Source organism: Pleurodeles waltl, chromosome 10 (genome assembly GCF_031143425.1).
Source record: "Pleurodeles waltl isolate 20211129_DDA chromosome 10, aPleWal1.hap1.20221129, whole genome shotgun sequence".
Classification (NCBI taxonomy): Eukaryota; Metazoa; Chordata; class Amphibia; order Caudata; family Salamandridae; genus Pleurodeles; species Pleurodeles waltl.
The window spans coordinates 477,523,169-477,546,917 of record NC_090449.1 but is presented as its reverse complement, the minus strand read 5'-3'; the positions used below and the strand labels follow the sequence as shown (position 1 = coordinate 477,546,917).

Genomic DNA, 23,749 nt, shown 5'->3' with positions numbered 1-23,749 from the left:
AGAGGTAGCATTTTTGCTAATTTCTTTATCTTCTTTCCCCAGCACATTAGTTTGTATGATGCAGCTGGCTGCTGTATGTAATCTTGGTGGATGGTATAAGCATATGGAGGATGAGGAAAGAGGTGTGCTTCTAGAATTTGTTTTTCACACTGTTCTGAGAATGCTGCTGCGATCAGCTTCATTACTTTGTGGGGAAACATGAGTACCAGTATGCTGCTGTGCCCTTAACCGTGCATAACTGTGAAATTGGAATACACAATGTTATCGCATTACTTCTAGTTTGCGTTTAATCATATATTTGGTTGCGATCAATAAATCTGCTCAAATAAGAGCAAGTGAAGTAGCTGCAGCACCTCCTTTAGCTTAATTCTGTACATGGAATTCAACCAGACTTCCCCACCGCCCATTTTCAATTCTGATGGTCACAAAAGGTTAATTACTCCAGTATTGGAACTACTGTGTCCCAAGTTAATGTTAAATGTGTGGAATGGTGTCATGATGTATCGCCTGTACAACAAAGAACTGCAGAAGCTCAGGTATGCTGGTCTGTACCTGGCCTTGCAGTCCAGATGTCATATTATTGTAATATCGTTGAAATAAGTTACTGACCTGTAACTGTAGTTCTCCAGTATTGGAAACTTTCATAGATTCACATGCTGGAATCCTTTCCCGTCGTTGAGATGGGAGTCCCCGTTGTTGTACAAAAGCAATGCTCTAATGTACATATACATTACAGGCATTAGGCCTTTAGCTTTAGCTTAGTAACATATCACAGTCATTTTGTAAAAATGGACCAAACTCCAGAATCCACCAATCGGGTTACACCACCCTTTAGAACCCTCCTTTGAGGAGTTGAATTCCCTCAGATTTTCCATAGCACATTGTGCTAAGGAGTCTCCTCTGTGCTCTGCTCAGTCCTTTCTCAGAAATATTTTTTCGGAGGTGTTTTGGTTTTGAACTTTTCACCTTCTTCGCAGAACTTGACTTCTCTTCAAGTAGGTGCTTTAAACTGGCCACGTCAGAGACACCTAAAAAGGGGCTTTTCAGATCTTATGCTATCTGCATGAAGAAGAGGCTTCACGTTGATGACCCACATGACTGCATATACTGTGTCTACCTGAACCATAAGACCAGAGACTGCAAGGTATGTCGGAAAGTTTCAACAAAACCTCAAAAGATTGAGAGGGTCATCTTCCCGACGATCAACTTGTCAACGCCACTACCGTCAACGACAACGATTCACCTCGTCGACGATTATAGAAACACTGGCAAAAAGGCAGAGACCATCAACATTGCCCCCTTTCTCCTTGACGGAACATATAGCACTTTTAAAAAGCATAAAAAACATAGTTTGACACCATCCCTCACATCTCCTAGTAAAGTTTCAAGACTATTACCATCCCATCTTTTGGATGAGGATGATTCAGAGGAGGATGGCCTATATGGAGTGACTAGAAGCCCTCGCAGCTACATGTCAAATGTCAGCAATATTCAGACGATGACTCTCATTATGACCAACAGTATTATGACCAACCATCCCATCGACAGCTGGAATTGGGATATCTACCTTCCGGCTTGGTGTCGGATCTATATACTATGTTGACAGACTACAGAGAACGCTTCCCACACTGTCTGCTTCTGTACAGCAACCACAAATTCCATAATCCCAGGAACCCCACGGCAACTTCAATAGCCTTGGATGTATCCGCTGCCTCAACAACGAGGTTCCCTCAGGCGATACCAACACAACACCTAACTTCTTCAGGGGAAGAAGGGAAGATCCGCACCCAGAAAGATGAATGGGATGAATATATAATACCAGCACTTGTTTCTTCTGTGCAGCCTATAGTAGAATCTCCTCCTGAGGATATAGGGAGTTTTCACACAACTTACTAGAAAGGGCAGCCACTCGCTTTGACTTACCAAGGCGGTCAGCGTAGGAGGATTGTTTCTTCTACGTTTTTAAAGAGCCACCAACAAGAAAAACAGTTGGGGCTATCCCGATCATTGACCACATTTGGAGCCAAGGGTTAAAGATTATGCGTAATCCTGCAACAGGTCTGGCTTTAACAAAGCTTGATCAAGAAGTACAAGGCCACAGACAATGCCCTGCATATCTAACAGATCATCCACGGGCGGATTCTGTTATTTCACAAGTGGTGCAACAGCGCTGTAGAAACCCTTCTACACCCTTACCCCACCCCACCGGATAAGGAAGGTAGGTGCCTTGATAATATTGGTAAACGCCTTTCCTCTATGTCTGCCATTGTAGTATGAGCTGCAAATTCCCTGGTGCTCCTTGGAAGATATGATAGGCAGCTATGGTCGGGCATTGCTCAATATTTAGAATAACTCCCGGAAACCATCAGGAGTGAAGCCAAAAAGGTACTATTGGAAGGGCAAAATTCTTCTGCAGAAATAATAGACTGTGAGCTCGACATAGCGCCATGGGTTTTAGACAATTAGCTGGGGCAGCAGTATTAATATGACAAGGGTGACTTAAGGCCACTAATTTCTGGCCTGAGGTTCAGACGGAAATTTTGGATCTTCCTTATGAAGCAGAGGCATTATTCGGAAAGCACATTGATGATGCACTTCAAGCTATTAAATCAAACACGGATACTGTCAGATCGCTCGGCACTCTGCAGTTTAGGAAAACTCCTTTTCATGGGGTTAGGGGGAGAGGCCCCCCCTTCATTTCGTGGAGGATACCAACAGTATAGGTGTTCAACACACTCTGCCTCCAGCCACACCACTAGGCCACAATATCAAGAAAGACAGCCACCGTCGGCGGCATACAGCAGACCTCAAAGAGGAATGCCTAGGAGGCAGGGCAAGGAAGTCTCCTGTAGGCAATGACAGGGTTCAAGCGCTGGCTAGCTCTCTCTCTTTCCCATCAAAACTTCAAGGAATGCTGAAAGATCACCTCCATTGTTGGCGTCAAATAACCAAGGACCAATGGGTACTGGATATAATACAATTCGGCCACCTCCTAGAGTTAATACAAATACCTTCATTGACAGCACCTTCTCGGTGCAGCAAAAACACCTGAGTTTGCTCAGCTTAGAAGCGGAGATCATGTTATGAAAAGGTGCAATAGAAGTTGGACCCTGTTCCCAAAGGTAGAAAGGCTTTTACTCCCGCTTTTTCTTGATTTGAAAAAAGTCTTGCTTATGGAGACCAATCATGGACTAAAGAGAGCCAAACAAGTACCTGAAGAAGCAAACATTCTTCATGGTCACATTTCACAACATCTTGCAGCTTCTCAACACAGCGGACTTCATGGCATCCCTAGACCTTCAGGACGCCTACTTTCATATTCCCATTCACCCAAGGCACAGAAGATTCCTGAGATTCACGGTAGCCGGCAAGCACTTTTAACTCAAGGTCTTTCCCTATGGCCTCAAGTCCCCGCCCTGGAATTTTACCAAATGCCTAGCTCCAGTTGTAGCTTACCTCAGATGCAAAAATCACCATGTTTTCCCATAGTTAGATGACTGGTTAGTAAAAGCTCCCAATATCTAGTCAGCACACAAGCCCATCAAAGCGACCTTGTGTCTTTTCAAAGACTTAGGCCTCTCTCTCTTTCAAGAGAAATCAGTGCTCCAGCCATCGAGAAAGATAACCTTCCTCGGGGCTATATGAGGCACGGAGCAAGCCAAAGCATACCCAACATCGGACAGGCTAGAAAAACTAATCGCACTAGCGAAACAGGCAGAGAAGAAAGTCTCTATCAGCTCGACAATACAAATCTTTGATAGGAATGATGTCATCTTGTATCAATCTGATTCCTTAGTGTCGCCTTCATATGCGCCCACTACAAGAGAAGCTGCACAAGCAATGGAAACAGGCGCAAGGATCCTTCGAAAACATAATACAGGTAACTCCACTCATGATAGCCTCTCCTGAAAGGTGGGACAGTACGTGCAAATGTCTTGGGAGGCCTACAATTCTTAGTTCAAATTCCCCCATTCACCATAACAGATGCGTCAATGGACGGATGGGGCGTTTTCTTGCAGGATCTTCAAGTAAGCAGCAAATGGCCCCCCTCTCACCGCACTCTTCATATCAACCTCCTCGAACTGAGGGCAGTATATTTAGCGTTACAAGCCTTCCTTCCAAGAATTTGCTGGTCGGCAGTGCTTGTGAGAACAGACAATACCACGACAATGCACTACATCAACAAGCAAGGAGGAACTCGCTCACGTCGACATCCCAGGCCATCAAAATGCCATTGCAGATATTCCGAGCAGACTGACAACATCTAACCACGAATGGGAATTGGACCAAAAAACACTAGACGGAATATTCTTTCAGTGGGGCAAACCGAACTTGGATCTCTTTGCGACCTCCTAGAATGCCAAATGCTGGTTTTACGCAAGTTGGCATCACCAACAGGGGTCGTGGTGGGATGCCTTTTCAATTGCATGGTCAGGAATCCATGCCTGCACCTTTCCTCCAATCCCTCTCCACCCAAGAGTGATTGATCAGCAAGATCAAGTCAGAGCCCTGCCAGATAATACTAATAGGTCCTGCGTGGCCACATCGACATTGGTACACGGCGCTACTACTAATGTCTCTGTCCACCCGTAAAGATAAAGCCAATTCCATTGTTGCTGACCATGAGCCAGGACCAAGTGAGACATCCAGATCCCAAATCTCTGAGCTTATTGGCATGGCTCCTGAGTTCAATTAATTCGGCCATTTAAACATCCCTAATGATTGCAAACAAATCCTAGCCAAGGCCGGGGTGGATAGCACAAACATGACATACCGCCTAAAGTGGAAACAATTCTGTTTGTGATGCAGGTCTGCAAATATACATCCTCTTTCTTCCTCTCTGGAAAACATCTTACCTTACCTGTTGAATCTAGCACGCTCAGGATTGCAACATGCATCCATTAAAGTTCATCTGGCAGCCATTTCTCCGTTTAGAAGACTATCTGGTAAACCATCTCTTTGGTCTCAGAGGCTCATAAAACAATTCTAAAAGGGTCTTTTTAGGTCCTATCCTCCTGTCAAAGCCCCTCCTCCTGCATGGCAATTGAACACAAGTCTTGACCAGCTGATGAAGGAACCATTTGAGCCCATTCACAGTGCGGACATCAAATATCTTACATGAAAAGTAACACTCCTCCTTGAGCTTACGTCAGCGCGTAGGGTTAGTGAAATACAAGCATTCACAATACAGCAACCCTTTTTGCAGTTCAAAGAGGATAGTTATTTTACGTACCAATCCTAAATCCATCCCCAAGGTCCCCTCAGACTTTCATCTTAACGAACCTGTAGTGTTGAGGCCATTTTTCCCTAGACCTCAAACGGAGGCTGAAAAATTCCTCCACTCTCTGGATCTAAAGAGATGCGTCAAGTTTAATTTGGAAAGGACTAAAGCTTTTAGAAAGACAAGCCAACTTTTCTTAGCTTTCAGTAACCCTAGAAAAGGGTTTCCAGTAACTAAACAAGCTATTTCTCGATGGATTACAAATTCAATTGTTCATTGCCATCAGAAAGCGGGTCTACCCTTGGATGCTAAATTGCAGGCACATTCGACTAGAACCGTTTCCACATCCTGTGCTTATTTTCAGGAGTATCATTGAAGGACTTTGCTGAGCTGCAACGTGGAAGACGGCACATACCTTCACAAAACACTAGTGCCTAGATACCGAAACGCTCAGGGATACAGCGGTTGGACAGGCAGTGCTCAGACATCTGTTCCAATGAAGGTGAGCCATTTGGTGTTCCCACCATCTGCTTTTTTACTGTATAAATGCACATTTTCAATAATTTTGCAAGTCTTCTGTTATATAATAAAGGTAAACATAACAGTAAGAAGTGCTGATTCTGTCTTATAATAGTAGAATGTTCTAACCACAGAAAATATGCTACTTACTGCTTGCTGTTCTGATTCAAGCATGTAAATCTATGAAAGTTCCAATACTAGAGTAAGAAATAAGTTACCTGTAACTGTAGATCTCTGATATTGGAAACTTTCATACATTCATATGCAACCCACCCACCTCCTCTGGGGAGCTCACCTTCATTTTCTCTGTATGGTCTCTCCATTAGCACTGTGGCTCCGAAAATCTGAGGGAATTCAGTTCCTCACAGGAGGATTCTAGATGGTGGTGTAACCGAATTGGTGGATTCTGGAGTTTGGTCCATTTTTACAAAATGACTGTGAAATGTTACTAAGCTAAAGGCCTAATGCCTGTAATGTATATGTACATTAGAGCATTCCTTTTGTATAACACTGTGGACTCCTATCTCGACGACGGGGAAGGATTCAAGCATGTGAATCTATGAAAGTTTCCAATACTGGAGAACTACAGTTACAGGTAAGTAACTTATTTCAACTCACGATATTACAATAATGTGACATCTGGACTGCCGGGCCAGGTACAGGCCAGCATACCTGAGCTTCTGCAGTTCTTTGTTGTACAGGTGATACATCCTGACACCATTCCACACATTTAACATTAACTTGGGACACAGTATTCTCTCTGCTGGCCTGTGTCCTCGGGCATCCCCATCCCTTATAAACATATGCTTGTAGAATGTGCTGCTGTACATCACATGTTCTGAACAATCCAGCCATCTAGGGTTGGACATGGATGATTGTAAGTTGTTTTTCTTCTAAGAAGTTTTTGGTCTCAAGATATCCTGTCACTCTTTCCTGAAACCCATTGTGCACCAGGAGAAAGACTTCACCTCAAATAATTTTTTTCAGCAGTTGGGATAGTACGTTCATCTTGAGCTCCTGGACCTTTGAGGTGCAATCCTAATCAGTTTGACTCCAGTGATCAGATATTTCCCGTTACAAATTTGATAGCGTTCTCTTTATCTTCACCTCTTTAAATTCGACCGAAGCCTAAGGGATTCTTAAAACTATGGCATATGAGGATTTGGAGTGTGGGGATAGTTATGGAGAACACACAATTCCAGTTCTGCCCTAAGTTCAACTCAAAGTTCCCTTGGTCACACCGTTATAGATTGTGGAACTTCTATTTTCCTTGAGACGGTGAGGAAACAACTCATCAGCCTACATGCTTTTAAAAATAAAATTACAATACGCTACAGAAGGAAGCGTCATTGGGCGCACTAAGAAATGCAGCACTTAGACCTTGTGAGTCGACACCAGATGGCCCGAAGACTTTGAAGGAAAGTTTTTTGAGAGAGAAGACAAGTCTGCAACACACTGTAGGAGGCTGGCCTGGCTTGTAGTGGGTACCAGAGGTACTTACACCTTGTGCCAGGTCCAGTTATCCCTTATTAGTGTAGAAGAGGTGTTTCTAGCAGCTTCGGCTGCTAAAAGGTAGCTATGGCAAAGCAGCTTAGGCTGAACTAGGAGACATGTAAAGCTCCTAGTATACCACTAATATCATATGCACAATATAATAAGAAAACACAATACACAGAGTTACTAAAAATAAAGGTACTTTATTTTTATGACAATATGCCAAAAGTATCTCAGTGAGTACCCTCAGTAAGAGGATAAGATATATACACAAGATATATGTACACAAACCAAAATTAGGTAAGTAATAGCAAGAAAAGTAATGCAAACAGTGTAGAATTACAATAGATTGCAATAGGAGCACATAGGTATAGGGGCAACACAAACCATATACTCCAAAAGTGGAATACGAACCACGAATGGACCTCAAACCTATGTGAGCTTGTAGAGGGTCGCTGGGACTGTAAGAAAACATTGAGGGTTAGAAAAATAGCCCACCCCAAGACCCTGAAAAGTAGGCGTAAAGTGCACCTACTACCCCCAGAGAGCACAGAAGTCATGATAGGAGGATTCTGCAGGAAGAACAAACACCAGCAATACAACAACAGTGGATTTCCGGACCTGAGTACCTGTAAGACAAGGGGACCAAGTCCAATAGTCGCAACAGTGTCGAGAGTGGGCAGGAGCCCAAGAAATGCCAGCTGAAGATGCAAGGAAGCTGCCACCGGTTGGAAGAAGCTTGGAGTTCTGCAAGAAAGAAGAGGAATAGGGACTTCTCCTTTGGAAGACTGATGTCCCACGTCGCGATGAAGCTTGCAGAGGTGTTCCCATGCAGAAAGACCGCAAACATGCCTTGCTACCTGCAAGGGTCGCAGTAGAGGTTTTTGGGTGCTGCTGTGGCCCAGGAGGGACCAGGATGTCGCCACTTGGAGGAGGAGACAGAGGGGGCGCCCAGCAACTCATGGAGCCCTCACAGAAGCAGGCAGCACCTACAGAAGTACCCCAGCAGGCATTTAGAAGAAAAGTGAACCGGAGTCCACGCGAAGTCACAAAAGGGAGTCCCAGGACGCCGGAGGACAACTCAGAAGGTTGTGCACTGCAGGATGGAGTGTGGGGGACCCAGGCTTGGCTGTGCACGAAGGAAATCCTGGAAGAGTGCACAGGAGCCGGAGCAGCTGCAAATCACGCGGTACCCAGCAATGCAGTCTAGCGTGGGGAGGCAAGGACTTACCTCCACCAAACTTGGACTGAAGAGTCACGTGACTGTGGGAGTCACTTGGACAGAGTTGCTGTGTTCCAGGGACCACGCTCGTCAGGATGAGAGGGTACCCAGAGGACCAGTGTTGCAGTCTTTTGGTGCCTGCATTAGCAGGGGGAAGATTCCGTCGACCCAAAGGAGATTTCCTCTGAGCTTCAGGTGCAGGGTGAAGGCAGGCTACCCCCCCAGAGCATGCACCACCAGGAAACAGTCAAGAAAGCCAGCAGGATTAGGCGCTACAATGTTGCTGGTAGTCGTCGTTGTTGCGGTTTTGCAGGCGTCCTGAGAAGTCGGCGGTCGATCCTTTGGTAGAAGGTGAAGATGCAGAGGAACTCTGGTGAGATCTTGCATTCGTTATCTGAAGAATTCCCCAAAGCAGAGACCCTAAATAGCCAGAAAAGGAGGTTTGGCTACCAAGTTAAGAGGATTGGCTACCAAGAGAGGTAAGAGCCTATCAGAAGGAGCCTCTGACGTCACCTGCTGGCACTGGCCACTCAGAGCAGTCCAGTGTGCCCCCAACACCTCTGTTTCCAAGATGGCAGAGTTCTGGGACACACTGGAGGAGCTCTGTGCTCCTCCCCTGGGAGGTACTGGTCAGGGGAGTGGTCACTCCCCTTTCCTTTGTCCAGTTTCGCGCCAGAGCAGGGCTGGGGGATCCCTGAACCGGTTTAGACTGGCTTATGCAGAGATGGGCACGATGTGTGCCCATCAAAGCATTTCCAGAGGCTGGGGGAGGCTACTCCTCCCCAGCCCTTCACACCTATTTCCAAAAGGAGAGGGTGTAACACCCTGTCTCATAGGAAATCCTTTGTTCTGCCTTCCTGGGCCAGGGCTGCCTGGACCCCAGGAGGGCAGAAACCTGTCTGAGGGGTTGGCAGCAGCAGCTGCAGTGGAGACCCCGGAAAGGCTGTTTGGCAGTACCCGGGTACTGTGCTAGAGACCCGGGGGGGGATCATGGAATTGTCACCCCCAATACCAGAATGGTATTGGGGTGACAATTCCATGATCTTAGAAATGTTACATGGCCATGTTCGGAGTTACCATTGTGACGCTATACATAGGTAGTGACCTGTGTATAGTGCACACATGTAATGGTGTCCCCGCACTCACAAAGTCCGGGGAATTTGCCCTGAACGATGTGGGGGCACCTTGGCTAGTGCCAGGGTGCCCACACACTAAGTAACTTTGCACCCAACCTTCACCAGGTGAAGGTTAGGCATATATGTGACTTATAAGTTACTTAAGTGCAGTGGTAAATGGCTGTGAAATAACGTGGACGTTATTTCACTCAGGCTGCACTGGCAGGCCTGTGTAAGAATTGTCAGAGCTCCCTATGGGTGGCAAAAGAAATGCTGCAGCCCATAGGGATCTCCTGGAACCCCAATACCCTGGGTACCTCAGTACCATATACTAGGGAATTATATGGGTGTACCATTATGCCAATGTGAATTGGTAAATTTAGTCACTAGCCTGTTAGTGACAAATTTGGAAAGCAGAGAGAGCATAACCACTGAGGTTCTGGTTAGCAGAGCCTCAGTGAGACAGTTAGGCATCACACAGGGAACACATACAGGGCACATACTTATGAGCACTGGGGCCCTGCCTGGCAGGGTCCCAGTGACACATAGACTAAAACAACATATATACATTGAAATATGGGGGTAACATGCCAGGCAAGATGGTACTTTCCTACACACACACTCTTCGGATGGCTCTAATGTCGAGAAAGCAAGATCTTCTGGGGCCCTAAAGAAGCCTGCACCCAGGAAAAAGGCAACAACAAGAATACCCACACCTCGACCAGCACCCGACGATAGACCCTGTGGAACTCAACATCAAACAGAGTTTGGCCAGTGCCACCAACGCAGCTCAGCACCGAGATCTTACATTGGATCCATAGAAGCGCTGAACTTAAAGCACAGAGCCTTGCCTCAAACCATACCTTCAAGGCCCAACCGTTTATGCACCGAAGTCTGTTTCAAAGCCAGCGTGGAAACAGTTCATGACTTCTGCTTCAACATTGAATGAGACAGCCCCACCCTTTGAGCTTCCAAAAGTGCCTGAAGCCAGGCCCTACATCCATCCTACCTCCAGGAAGATTCTGGATCAACCTCCACCCCAAGAACCGAACCATGAGCCCTTCAAAAAAAGAAGACACAATTTTGAGGAAGCTATCTCATCAGAGCTCATAAGAGCTCCTACACTAACTGATCCCATATTGGCGCTGGCAGCAGGAAACTAGCCTTGCAACACAGCCACCACCACTAAGACTACAGGGAGTGCAGAATTATTAGGCAAATGAGTATTTTGACCACATCATCCTCTTTATGCATGTTGTCTTACTCCAAGCTGTATAGGCTCGAAAGCCTACTACCAATTAAGCATATTAGGTGATGTGCATCTCTGTAATGAGAAGGGGTGTGGTCTAATGACATCAACACCCTATATCAGGTGTGCATAATTATTAGGCAACTTCCTTTCCTTCGGCAAAATGGGTCAAAAGAAGGACTTGACAGGCTCAGAAAAGTCAAAAATAGTGAGATATCTTGCAGAGGGATGCAGCACTCTTAAAATTGCAAAGCTTCTGAACCGTGATCATCGAACAATCAAGCGTTTCATTCAAAATAGTCAACAGGGTCGCAAGAAGCGTGTGGAAAAACCAAGGCGCAAAATAACTGCCCATGAACTGAGAAAAGTCAAGCGTGCAGCTGCCACGATGCCACTTGCCACCAGTTTGGCCATATTTCAGAGCTGCAACATCACTGGAGTGCCCAAAAGCACAAGGTGTGCAATACTCAGAGACATGGCCAAGGTAAGAAAGGCTGAAAGACGACCACCACTGAACAAGACACACAAGCTGAAACGTCAAGACTGGGCCAAGAAATATCTCAAGACTGATTTTTCTAAGGTTTATGGACTGATGAAATGAGAGTGAGTCTTGATGGGCCAGATGGATGGGCCCGTGGCTGGATTGGTAAAGGGCAGAGAGCTCCAGTCCGACTCAGACGCCAGCAAGGTGGAGGTGGAGTACTGGTTTGGGCTGGTATCATCAAAGATGAGCTTGTGGGGCCTTTTCGGGTTGAGGATGGAGTCAAGCTCAACTCCCAGTCCTACTGCCAGTTCCTGGAAGACACCTTCTTCAAGCAGTGGTACAGGAAGAAGTCTGCATCCTTCAAGAAAAACATGATTTTCATGCAGGACAATGCTCCATCACACGCGTCCAAGTACTCCACAGCGTGGCTGGCAAGAAAGGGTATAAAAGAAGGAAATCTAATGACAGGGCCTCCTTGTTCACCTGATCTGAACCCCATTGAGAACCTGTGGTCCATCATCAAATGTGAGATGTACAAGGAGGGAAAACAGTACACCTCTCTGAACAGTGTCTGGGAGGCTGTGGTTGCTGCTGCACGCAATGTTGATGGTGAACAGATCAAAACACTGACAGAATCCATGGATGGCAGGCTTTTGAGTGTCCTTGCAAAGAAAGGTGGCTATATTGGTCACTGATTTGTTTTTGTTTTGTTTTTGAATGTCAGAAATGTATATTTGTGAATGTTGAGATGTTATATTGGTTTCACTGGTAATAATAAATAATTGAAATGGGTATATATTTGTTTTTTGTTAAGTTGCCTAATAATTATGCACACCTGATATAGGGTGTTGATGTCATTAGACCACACCCCTTCTCATTACAGAGATGCACATCACCTAATATGCTTAATTGGTAGTAGGCTTTCGAGCCTATACAGCTTGGAGTAAGACAACATGCATAAAGAGGATGATGTGGTCAAAATACTCATTTGCCTAATAATTCTGCACTCCCTGTATCTCTCCACCACTACCATCTTCACATAGGCCGCCTTCAGCAAAGGATTCAAGGCACACACGCAAATAGACCGTGATAGCCAGCCTGACCCCTAGGACTCAACTTATTTGCTTATTCAGGCCCACCGTACATCAGGAATGACCCATGGGACTATTGCAATGCTGACCCTCAGGACTACTCAAACTCTGAGTTATATCCAGTAAAGGCTTTGCTCCTGAATGACACAACAGCTTACAACGCTGTCATTCAGGAAGCAGCTGATCACCAGAAGGTGAAGCTTTATGTGGTGGAAAAAGAGGACTTCCTTGTGAACACCTTATTGAAGACTGAAATGCCTATGCAGTTCCTACTGATGCTTAGAAGCATTAACAGGTGTGGGGCAAAGAACAAAGTGCCAGTTGAGGTATGCGTGGTCACATCCGGGATTAAAATGAAGTACAAGCCTGCTTCTGAAGACCAAATTTACTTCAGGGGTTCACATACATTAGAGCTCGAATAGTGTACACACTGCTTGGAAGAAAACATTTGTGCAAGGGACAGCTAATGCACCCTCTCCCGTCAGAGAGCTGGGATATGAATGCTCCTGCAAAGTATATTGCTGTGACGGCAGCAATGCAAGGGAAAATATCCAGTTTGTTTTCCATCTTCTCAAGGTTTGATAGGTATCACTGGGAAGGATGGAGCAGTTGATCAAACATGTCCTAGGTGCATACTGCAAGAGAGGCAGGGAGGTAGATCAGGAGGACTAGAGCATATCCTGCTTAAACATACATTGTACATTGGATGCAGCTGCGACTGCTTCCAGAGAGGTAAACAAACAGCATAATTCTCTGAAGACAAATATGGCTATGAATCTCAGGGATCCAGCCAGAGGTTCTGCAACACCTAATCAATGTTTCCTTCGATAGGGAAGCCCTCTTCGGCCCTCATATGGACACAATGCAGATAATGCCAAGGCCATAGGGCACTGCAGATGCATTGTGGCAAGTCGTTATTTTGGAATTAACAGACGAAAGGGAGTTAAAAAACTGCCAGACACCACACTCTTCTGTTTGCCCCGACGTGGGCAGGACAGCCATGTTACTCAGTGTTTCTCAAAATGGCCATCAGAGCAGATCTTCTAAAAGCATTAGATTCAACAGCTGCATACAGATACAGATCTCAAGAAAATGAACTTTAGAAATTGGCACTGGAGGGCCTAGATTTTGGGTACCTCAGTCTTCCCGGGGGAGTGAATGCTAATCATGTGAGAGGAACACTAGCCTACCACTCAAGCTTGTAAAGCAGCTAAGTGAAAGCGCCTTGTCCAATACTGCATAAGTTAACAAAAAAGCCTCTAAAAGCATTGGTGCAAGATATTATTTTTTCTATCCTGCACCTTCAGAAGGCGGATCGGCATACACATTCTTTAAACTATATTTAGCAGCATTAGCAGCTTTTCACACAGAGCAGACACCATTAATCTCTATTTAAAATTGCTGTCATCAAAGCATTCATGGATGGTATTAACAAGTAATTCCTCTTAGCATTCCACCATCCACTACATGGGATATGAGTGTTGTCTTAATTAGATGTATTGAACCCCCTTTTAAACCATTGCAATCTTGTGAAATGCTGCATCTCTCTTGGAAGATGACATTCTTAGTAGTAGCCTCTTCCTTATGGAGGGTTAGTGAGTTGCAAGCATTAACAGTTGATCCATATTTATGGAGATAGAGCCCTTGTTTTCTTCCAAAAGTGGTTTCACCTTTTCCCATTGATTTGGCAATCTTCTTTTCATACCCTGAGACTGTGACAGTAAGAACATTATTCACTTTGGATAGTAAAAGAGCTCTAATGTACTGCATCAATAGGACAAAAACCATTTGCAAAACAAAGAAACTTGTTGTTGCAGTCACTAAACCCCACTTGGAGAATCCCATTTCAAAGTTGGTGCTTGCGAGATGGATTGTATACTGCATCAGGATATGTTATGGAAAGGCAAACAGAGCTCTTTATCTGTGCCTAGTATTACATTATACTTAAATCAAGGGAGCTACAATGGCTTTCCTAGCTAACCTACTGCTAGCAGACATATGTAAAGTTGTAACATGGTCAGCACCATGCACATTGTAGGAGGCTGGCCTAGTTTGTAGTGGGTACCTAAGGTACTTACACCTTATACCAGGTCCAGTTATCCCTTATTAGTGAAATGTAGGTAGTGTCTAGAAGCCAGGCTGTCTAGAGGTAGCTGTAGCAGAGCAGCTTAGCCTGAACTAGGAGACATGTAAAGCTCCTGCAGTACCACTATGGACACACAGTACTTATACACAATAAAAAACAATACTCAGTGTTACCAAAAATTAAGGTACTTTTTTTTAGTGACACAAGGCCAAAAAATATCTTAGAGGTAAGTATTCTACACAATATAAACACTAGTAACCAAAATGAGTTAAGTAAACAGTTATAGCATAGTGCGAACAGTAGAAAATACAATAGATTGCAATGGGCCTAGGGGCAACACAAACCATATACTAAAATAGTGGAAAACGAATCACGAATTCCCCCCTAGGCAAGTGTAGTGTGTAGAGGGGCTCTGGGAGTGTAGAAAATACCAAAGGTAAGTAAAGTACCCCACCTGAGAGCCTAGAAAAGCAGGAGTAAAGTACAGCAAGTTTCCTCAGGACACACTACAAGTTATGATAAGAGATTTTGCAAGAACCAAGCAAGACTGCAAGCAACAAACAATGGATTCCTGGACCTGAAGACCTGTGGAGAGAGGAGACCAAGTCCAGAAGTCAAAGAAGTGTCCAGGAAGGACAGGTCCCCCTGCCAACCTGGAAGATGGTTCAAAAGTGGATTCTCCTGTAAGAAGAAAAGTACAGAAGAGCACCAGATAAGATGACTGCGGGTTCCTGCTTGGTGCAGGAGATGTCCCACATCGAGTTGTTGTAAGCAGGCTGTTTGTGTCGCTGGATTCCGCCAACAAGCCTTGGTTCAAGCAGGTACGCGGTTTGTGTCAAAAAGGAGCTGCCTGGACCCAGCAGGGTCCTGGGGGTCTCAACTCAGAATGAGGAGACAGATGGGGCTCTCAGCACTTCAGAAAGATCTCTGCTGACCATGCAGCACCCATCGGAGTCCCAGAACACTGGAGGGTCCCATGTCTCCGGAGAACAACTCAGCGAGTTAAGCGTCGCAGGATAGAGTGCTGGTGACCTGGGCTACTCTGTGCACGAAGGATTCTTGAAAGAAGTGCACAGGAGGCCAAGGCGCTGCACAACACATGGTGCACATGAGTACTGTCGCAGCACGGGGAGGCAAGCTCTTACCTCCGCCAAATTTGGACAGCTGGACCTTTGGACAGTCTGGGTCACTTCGGTCCACCACCTGTGTTCCAGGGAGCTCGTCGTTAGAAGCGGAGTCTCAGAGTACCGGTCGTCGTGGTGAAGGGTGCCTGCTGAAGCAGGGAAGTGACTTCGTCACTCCATGGGAGATTCCTTTGGTTCTTCTGGTGTAGGGAGAAGACTGGCAGTCCTCAGAGCGTGCACACCTTGGAAACTGTTGCAAAAGCTGGCTGGAGCAGAAGTTACAGGTCACAGGCGTGGTCCTGGATACTTTGTTGTAGTTACAGCGGTTTCTGGAGCAGTCTGCGGTTGATCCGACAGTCAGAAGCTGATGCAGAGGATTCGTGGAGGAGTCTTGCAAGCTGAATCTGAGGAAACACCCAGAGAATAGCCCGGAGAGGGGGATTGGCTACCTACCCAGGTATGCATCTATCAGGAGGGGTCTCTGACGTCACCTGCTGGCACTGGCCACTCAGAGGACTCCAGAGTGTCCCCACACCTTGGAATCCAAGATGGCTAACACCAGGGACACTCTGAAGGAGCTCTGGGCACCACCCCTGGGGTGGTGATGGACAGGGGAGTGGTCACTCCCCTTTCCTTTGTCCAGTTTCGTGCCAGAGCAGAGACTTGGGGTCCCTGAACCGGTGTAGACTGGCTTATGCAAGGAGGGCACCATCTGTGTCCTTCAAAGCATTCCAGAGGCTCTGGGAGGCTACCCCTCCCAAGCCTGTAACACCTATTTCCAAAGGGAGAGGGGGTCACAACCTCCTCCCAAAGGAAATGCATTGTTCTGCCTTCTCGGGATTGAGCTTCTCAGTCCCCAGGAGGGCAGAAACCTGCCTTTGAGGCGGCAGCAGCTGGGGCTGCAGTGGAACACTCAGAGAGCTGGTTTGGCAGTACTGGGGGTCTATGGTGGAGCCCCCAGGGTGCATGGGATTGGTCCTCCAATACCAGATTTGGAATGGGGGGGACAATTCCATGATCTTAGACACCTCACATGGCCATATCCGGAGTTACCATTGTGAAGCTACATATGTGTATTGACATATATGTAGTGCACATGTATAATGGTATCCCTGCACTCACAAGGTCCGGATAATTGGCCCTGGACCACGTGGAGGCACTTTTGCTAGTGCAAGGGTGCCCTCACACACAGTAACTTTGCACCTAGCCTTCAGTAAATGAAGGGTAGACATATAGGTGACTTATAAGTTACTTAAGTGCTGTGAAAAATGGCTGTGAAATAGTGTGTGCACTATTTCACTCAGGCTGCAGTGGCAGTCTTGATGAAAGGTTTGTATGAGCTCCTTATGGGTGGGAAAATAAATGCTGCAGCCCATAAGGATCTCCTGGAATCCCAATGCCCTGGGTACCTAGGTACCATATACTGCAGACTTATAAGGGGGCCCAGTGTGCCAATCAAAATTGGAATATGGAGTCACTAAAGTTTAGTGACAAATTTGGTGAGTAGAGAGAGCATAAGCACTGGAGTTCTGGTTAGCAGAACTTCAGTGACACAGTTAAGCATACTGTAACTGTAACAAAGTATCCAGGACCACGCCTGTGACCTGTACCTTCAGCTCCAGCCAGCTTTTGCAACAGTTTCAAAGGTGTGCACGCTCTGAGGACTGCCAGTCTTCACCCTGCACCAGAAGAACCAAAGGAATTTCCCGTGGAGTGGCACTTCCCTGCTTCAGCAGGCACCCTTCACCACGACGACCGGTACTTTGGGACTCCTCTCCTGACGATGAGCGTGCTCCCTGGAACACAGGTGGTGGACCGAAGTGACTCAGACTGTCCAAAGGTCCAACACACACATAGGTTACAAACTATGAGCACTGGGGTCCTGGCTAGCAGGATCCCAGTGAGACAGGCAAAACACACTGACAAACAGGCAGAAATTGGGGATAACATGCCAATAAAGATGTTACTTTCATACACACATTCACTAGGCATTACTTTGTGAACATTCAGGTCCAGCACAAGGCAAACGGTACTTAGAACTTTATTTCAAATATGTGCTTTGTTTACTTCTAAGCCTCTCCATTAATAAGATGGAATAGCTTTTTATACTGTGCAGAGCATAGGATCCACTGCAGCACATTTCTGTTGATTAATTATTTGTATTCATTTTACTGCATCAGGATAACTAAACAGTAGGTCACATTGATACCATCACAGATTCCCCCACATTAGTACACAGAGGGTGATAGCACAGTCTTCCCAGCTTTACCCACCATAAGATATTGCAATTCCTGCACAACAGAACAGTAGCTTATCAAAATGGTTTACATTCAAAGGGACAGAATCCCCTAGGTCTCCACTCATTCCCACATTCACAGCACAGCAGTCATCCTTTCTAGGGGTTGGTTCTGAGACACTACAGCCCACTCTGGACTCTTGGCATAGTCACTTGAATGCAGCATCTTTCATAGAGTCTCAACAGTTTTGTGCGTGTCCACTGAGGCTTCACTTGTCACCAGGAAGAACTGTAGAGGGCTCCATATGTTAATAGGCCTGGATCTAGAAGTAGTAGATTGTAGAGCAGCAAAGTCCACAGCTCTCTCATTACATACCACCATATCTCACAACCAGTTTGTTAACTGCAATGCGTGGCAGATCTTCGTTTGACGAGTAATAAGGCCTGGGTGATCAATCTTCTAGTACTGACAGGAAGTAGTTTCACATATTCAAGTAGTATAGTCAAAGCTTGTAGACTAATTCTATGGCTAGTCTCTTATGTTACGTGGTCAAAAACACTCTCCCAATATTTGTAGATTGCTCAAAATCGAGCCATGTGAGAAATACCTGCGTGTTCAGTCCGGCAGTGAGGGCAATGGTGGGTCTGTATTGTGTTGCTTTTCTGGTGTTTGGTAGGCACAGCAGACTCATTTTTAATGTCGTAATTTATGCCTGTGATGTTTATATACCATCTGCAGGCCTTCACTGAAGAGTAGCCCAATTCTTTTATGTTGGCCCTGTTTAGCAAGTCTAGACCTCTACGTTCTCCAGAAAGTGGCAACTGTGAGTCGTTTACTAACTGCATAGAAGGTGATTATAGAAAGGGCACACCAAGTCTCTCTCTAACACACACCCCATCCCAGCTGTGGGACATACCTCTTGAAGCCTTGTAGATTCACATGCCCCCCCCCCCACCTCCCTTGATGCAAGCTTATGCTTTAGATGTTTTTCTCAAATTATACAGTAATTCACAATGCACCTGTACACATTTACTATGCTGTTTTAATTTACTTACTCATCTCTTTGGTGGCGGGAAGTGTTTTGGGGATAGAGACACAATATGAGGTGGAATCTTGTTCCTGATGCATTGTGGGTTTCTGGGAGGAATTGCAGGATCACAATCTACTTGAAAGAAAAACTTGGGAACGTCTGCCCCGTTGATTAATGCTAGGGGTGCGCCAGTCATGTCCTTCTTTTAACTTGGGGGGGGGGGGAGGGGGTTGGTTGGTTGGTTTGAGGTGTCCCCAGCTGCCCAACAGTGGAGAACATCCTCTCGTCACACAATAATTATGCTGAAGTTACACAAGAATTTCATATATTTAGGAGTGGTCATCCACACACTGGGGGTGAGTGTTTGACAATGTTCAGCATTCCGTCCATCACTTGTTGTTTTTGCTTTGTCGCCCTAAGTGGGAAGGGTATGCCCAGATGTGGGTCCCGTGCTTCCCATGCCACTGGATTCAAGCTAGCCTGGCTGATGAGGGGTGAAACCCCGAAACCGGTCCCAGGATGCTTGTTTCCGGTCCAGTGAGGACCTGGCTTGGCAGTTCGGTCTGGACTGTTCCCATGAGGAACAGGGTCAAGACTGATTTGCATGTGGCTGGGTCTAAACTGGGGTGGCATGGTGAGCAAAAGAACGATGGATTAAACCCAGATCTATGACTGGGGGTGAGTGTTTGACAATGTTCAGCATTCCGTCCATCACTTGTTGTTTTTGCTTTGTCGCCCTAAGTGGGAAGGGTATGCCCAGACGTGGGTCCCGTGCTTCCCATGCCACTGGATTCAAGCTAGCCTGGCTGATGAGGGGTGAAACCCCGAAACTGGTCCCAGGATGCTTGTTTCCGGTCCAGTGAGGACCTGGCTTGGCAGTTCGGTCTGGACTGTTCCCATGAGGAACAGGGTCAAGACTGATTTGCATGTGGCTGGGTCTAAACTGGGGTGGCATGGTGAGCAAAAGAACGATGGATTAAACCCAGATCTATGACTGGGGATGAGTGTTTGACAATGTTCAGCATTCCGTCCATCACTTGTTGTTTTTGCTTTGTCGCCCTAAGTGGGAAGGGGTATGCCCAGACGTGGGTCCCGTGCTCCCCATGCCACTGGATTCAAGGTAGCCTGGCTGATGAGGGGTGAAACCCCGAAACCGGTCCCAGGATGCTTGTTTCCGGTCCAGTGAGGACCTGGCTTGGCAGTTCGGTCTGGACTGTTCCCATGAGGAACAGGGTCAAGACTGATTTGCATGTGGCTGGGTCTAAACTGGGGTGGCATGGTGAGCAAAAGAACAATGGATTAAACCCAGATCTATGACTGGGGGTGAGTGTTTGACAATGTTCAGCATTCCGTCCATCACTTGTTGTTTTTGCTTCATCCACACACATAACCAAAAATAGGAGTTTCCCACAATTTATTAACAGTACTTCAAAACCCCCTCCATGATGGACTGCAAATAGAGATAGGTCCAAAGGGTATGCAAGGAGGTTCTCAACCATGCATTTCCAAAATAGGGGTCAGATTTAGCCATTTGAGATATAGAATAGTGTATTTTGTGGAGAATCTTAACTTGGACCTGCCTGAATCTCGCTCTGATTGCCATTTTTCTCTTATGCACTGCAAGGTCTCCTTCATGTTCAGGTGATTCATTATGCCAAGATCTGTGCTCATTTTTCCTTAAGCTCACTCAGTGTGACAGGGGAATTTTTAATTAGATTTTTTTATGTATTGGTTATCATCTTTTTGTGCAGCGGCTCTGGTAGGAGTCTATTTTCTAGCGAGAAGCTATTCTCCAACTTGTTGTTACCCGGAATGTGTGCTGAATATCTAAGCTGGAGATACTGCCTCCGACAGTTGTTTAGTTCTTTAAGGTGTTCAAAATATGCCAACCCAGTTCGGTCCCAGATGTCTCACAGCCTGCTGATCCTAATGATGTCCAATTTGTTACAGCCTTTTAGTTGCTTAAACTCCTTGAGCAAGTCATTGTTGAGATACAAACACATTTGTTAGGGTGATGGCTGAATCCAGATTTGTAGCTTGCTATGCCTTTACCACTGTTTCGGTTCGATCAGGTAATTTGGTAATCCTCTTTTTATTATATTGAGTTGATGTGTAAACCCTGGAAGTTATTGCATGTCTGTCAAGCCTGAGTGAGGGTTCACTCTGATGGATACTTCTCTCTTTGTAAATATTCCCCCAGGTGTCTGACTGGATCCCGGAAACTAAAAAGCAGTACTCCTGTATGCCATTAAGTAGCGCCCCACCAACATCATTCCACTCTGGCAGTGATGAGCAAATGCTCCATGGAGGCATGCCGGTATCAAATCCTTTCTTTCTGCACCTCCAGAGAAGTCTTTTTTCACCAAAATTCGCCTTTTTTACCAGTGACCAAGAGAAATATGTCACCTTCCAAAATGACAGAGTTTAAATATTGTAAGAACTGTAGCAGAACCCCAAACGAAGGTATTCTTGGTCTGAGCATGACTCCAGGGTCTGCAATGACTGTGCCTAAATGAACCAGAAGACCTTACTGGTCAGCAAGGCAAAACTGTCGCCAAACATGAGAAGACTCTGTGTATTGACTGGTCAAAAGGAAGGTCCTGTTTTTGCTCCTGAAGGCGTACCTGAGGCGTGTCCTAATCACTGTCGAAGTTTTTGGGCAATGCAGAAAGAAGCACAAGAAGTCAAAGCAGCAATAGGCACCTTCTCGTCACTGTCTAACTCCAGACAGGGTGTCAGCTTGCCTCTCTGTCTCAATCCCAAACTCTTGAAAAACTGATTCTGAATTTGGTCCCAATGCAACCCCAATTTCCAGGTCTGTTGGCGACCTCATAGCAAATAGAGGCCTTTATGGAGGCCATTCTGGGTATATTTGGCACACTTTAGGTTCCTCCTGGCGTGCCTTCATGCCCAAAGGATCTGCTGAGGCCCCCAGTAGTCATACTGCTGGTGGGTCTGTCCTTTGCTCCATTTGTTCTCTTAAAACCTGCTTCGGGTTCTGCAACAGCTACATTGCCGATTTCAGTTCCAGCTCCACTCCTTGCACTGGTTCCTTTCACATCGATGCCAGTGCTGATGCCACTGCTGCTAGAAGAAGAGCTTCTATCTGTGGTGGCTTCCTACTCCGAAGTGGCTTTGTCTGAACCTTTACTGAGGTAGTGCCCTGATCCCCCTGAAGTGTAGCCTCTAGCCATTCATTCGGACTCTAATGCCTTAGCTTCAATACCCCACAGAGCTCATACTTTACTTCATGTCTTTAGCTCACACTCTAACAATAACAACTACAATGATGGTGACAGAGTCACTCCACAATCTGATGAGAACAATTGCTATGCCGATTACAGGACACCAATTGTCTGCACTCCTCCGCAGACTCCAGCCTTGTTTTGTCCTATGATCCTGCCACAGAGGGGAATGCATTTTTCGCTATGAAAGGAAATGAGTTCCGCCCATTTAGTCTACCAGGATTTTTTGCATTGGACTACTTTTTTTGTTACTTTTTACTGTGAGTGAGTCTCACTCATGGTAAATTCACAGTAATTGCACTAAGCATGTTTACCACCAGTGTCCATATTTTAAGACAAGGTCGTTGCTGCACAGCTATGGTAAGAGGCACTGAGCTGGTTAAACTGGTTAAACATGAACACGTGTGTACACAAGTGTACACGCAGTGTGTGTGAGACTGTTGTGTGCAGCCCAGTAATAGCGTACAAATAGCTTGGCAGAGAAGGGCTTCTGCAAGGATTGGTGCTAACCTGTGTTAGGCCTTATAGCATTAGAGGGCTTTCATAGTGCACTTTTGTAGGGCTATCTGGAAAATCTGTAATGTTTTCCCTTTATTATACATATAAGCACATTCTGCCCTAAAATACAGTTTTGCTCCACTTAAACATTCAGGGTCCAGCATGGTATCAAATTGTAATAAAACATGTACTCCAAATTTTAACTTGCAGTTCCCAAAAGGCTACATTCACATCTTATGGGGCTTCAGGAACTGTCATATTTAAATTACTTGGCTCGTAATCAGATTTCAGGCCTTTGTCCTCTCTGGGCCTTGTTAATTACTCTGCTCCCCAGCAGATGGAACAAATGCCTCCCCACACAAAAAGTATACTTGGGTAATCCTTTTTCGAGCTCCTAAAAGTCATACATCTGTACTGCTGCAAGGACATATATCTGCTGATGCACTTGTGTCTTTCTTTAAAAAGATATGTTCGGTGGCATGTGTAGCTGCAGATACACATGCTGTGCATAGTCCGCCGTCTGGTGTTGGGCTCGGAGTGTTACAAGTTGTTTTTCTTAGAAGAAGTCTTTTCGAGTCACGAGACAGAGGGACTCCTCCCACCTTGGTTCCATTGCGCATGGGCGTCGACTCCATCTTAGATTGTTTTCTTTCCGCCGTCGGGTTCGGACGTGTTCCTTTTCGCTCCGTGTTTCGGGTCGGAAAGTTAGTCAGAATCTCGGAAACTTCGTCGGTATTGTTTCGTTCGGTATCGGGGTAGTTAGAACCAATCGACACCGAATCTTGAAGAGCTTCGGGAGCCCTTCGGGGTAATTTCGAACATCCGTCGGGGCCTGGTCTGCCCGACCGCGTGCAACATCGAGACTGATGGAACGGACCCCGTTCCGATTCTGTCCTAAATGCCATAATAAGTATCCTTATACGGATCAACATTTGGTCTGTAACTTGTGCCTGTCCCCCGAGCACAAGGAGGATACGTGTGAAGCCTGTCGCGCGTTTCGGTCGAGGAAAACGCTCAGAGACCGAAGAGCCAGGAGGTTGCAGATGGCGTCCACGCCGACAGGACAACAGCGGTTCGAGGAGGAGGAAGAAGAATCTTTCTCCATCCACGAGTCGGATTCCGAAGAATTCGACG

The 23,749-nt window shown here is 46.0% G+C and overlaps 1 protein-coding gene across 4 annotated transcripts in view; it reads left to right on the top strand.

Annotated features, from left to right (window-relative positions):
• Positions 1 to 23,749, top strand: part of ATG9B (autophagy related 9B) — a 411,143-nt gene that overhangs the window by 332,774 nt on the left and 54,620 nt on the right. The gene's annotated exons all lie outside the window — the stretch shown is intronic.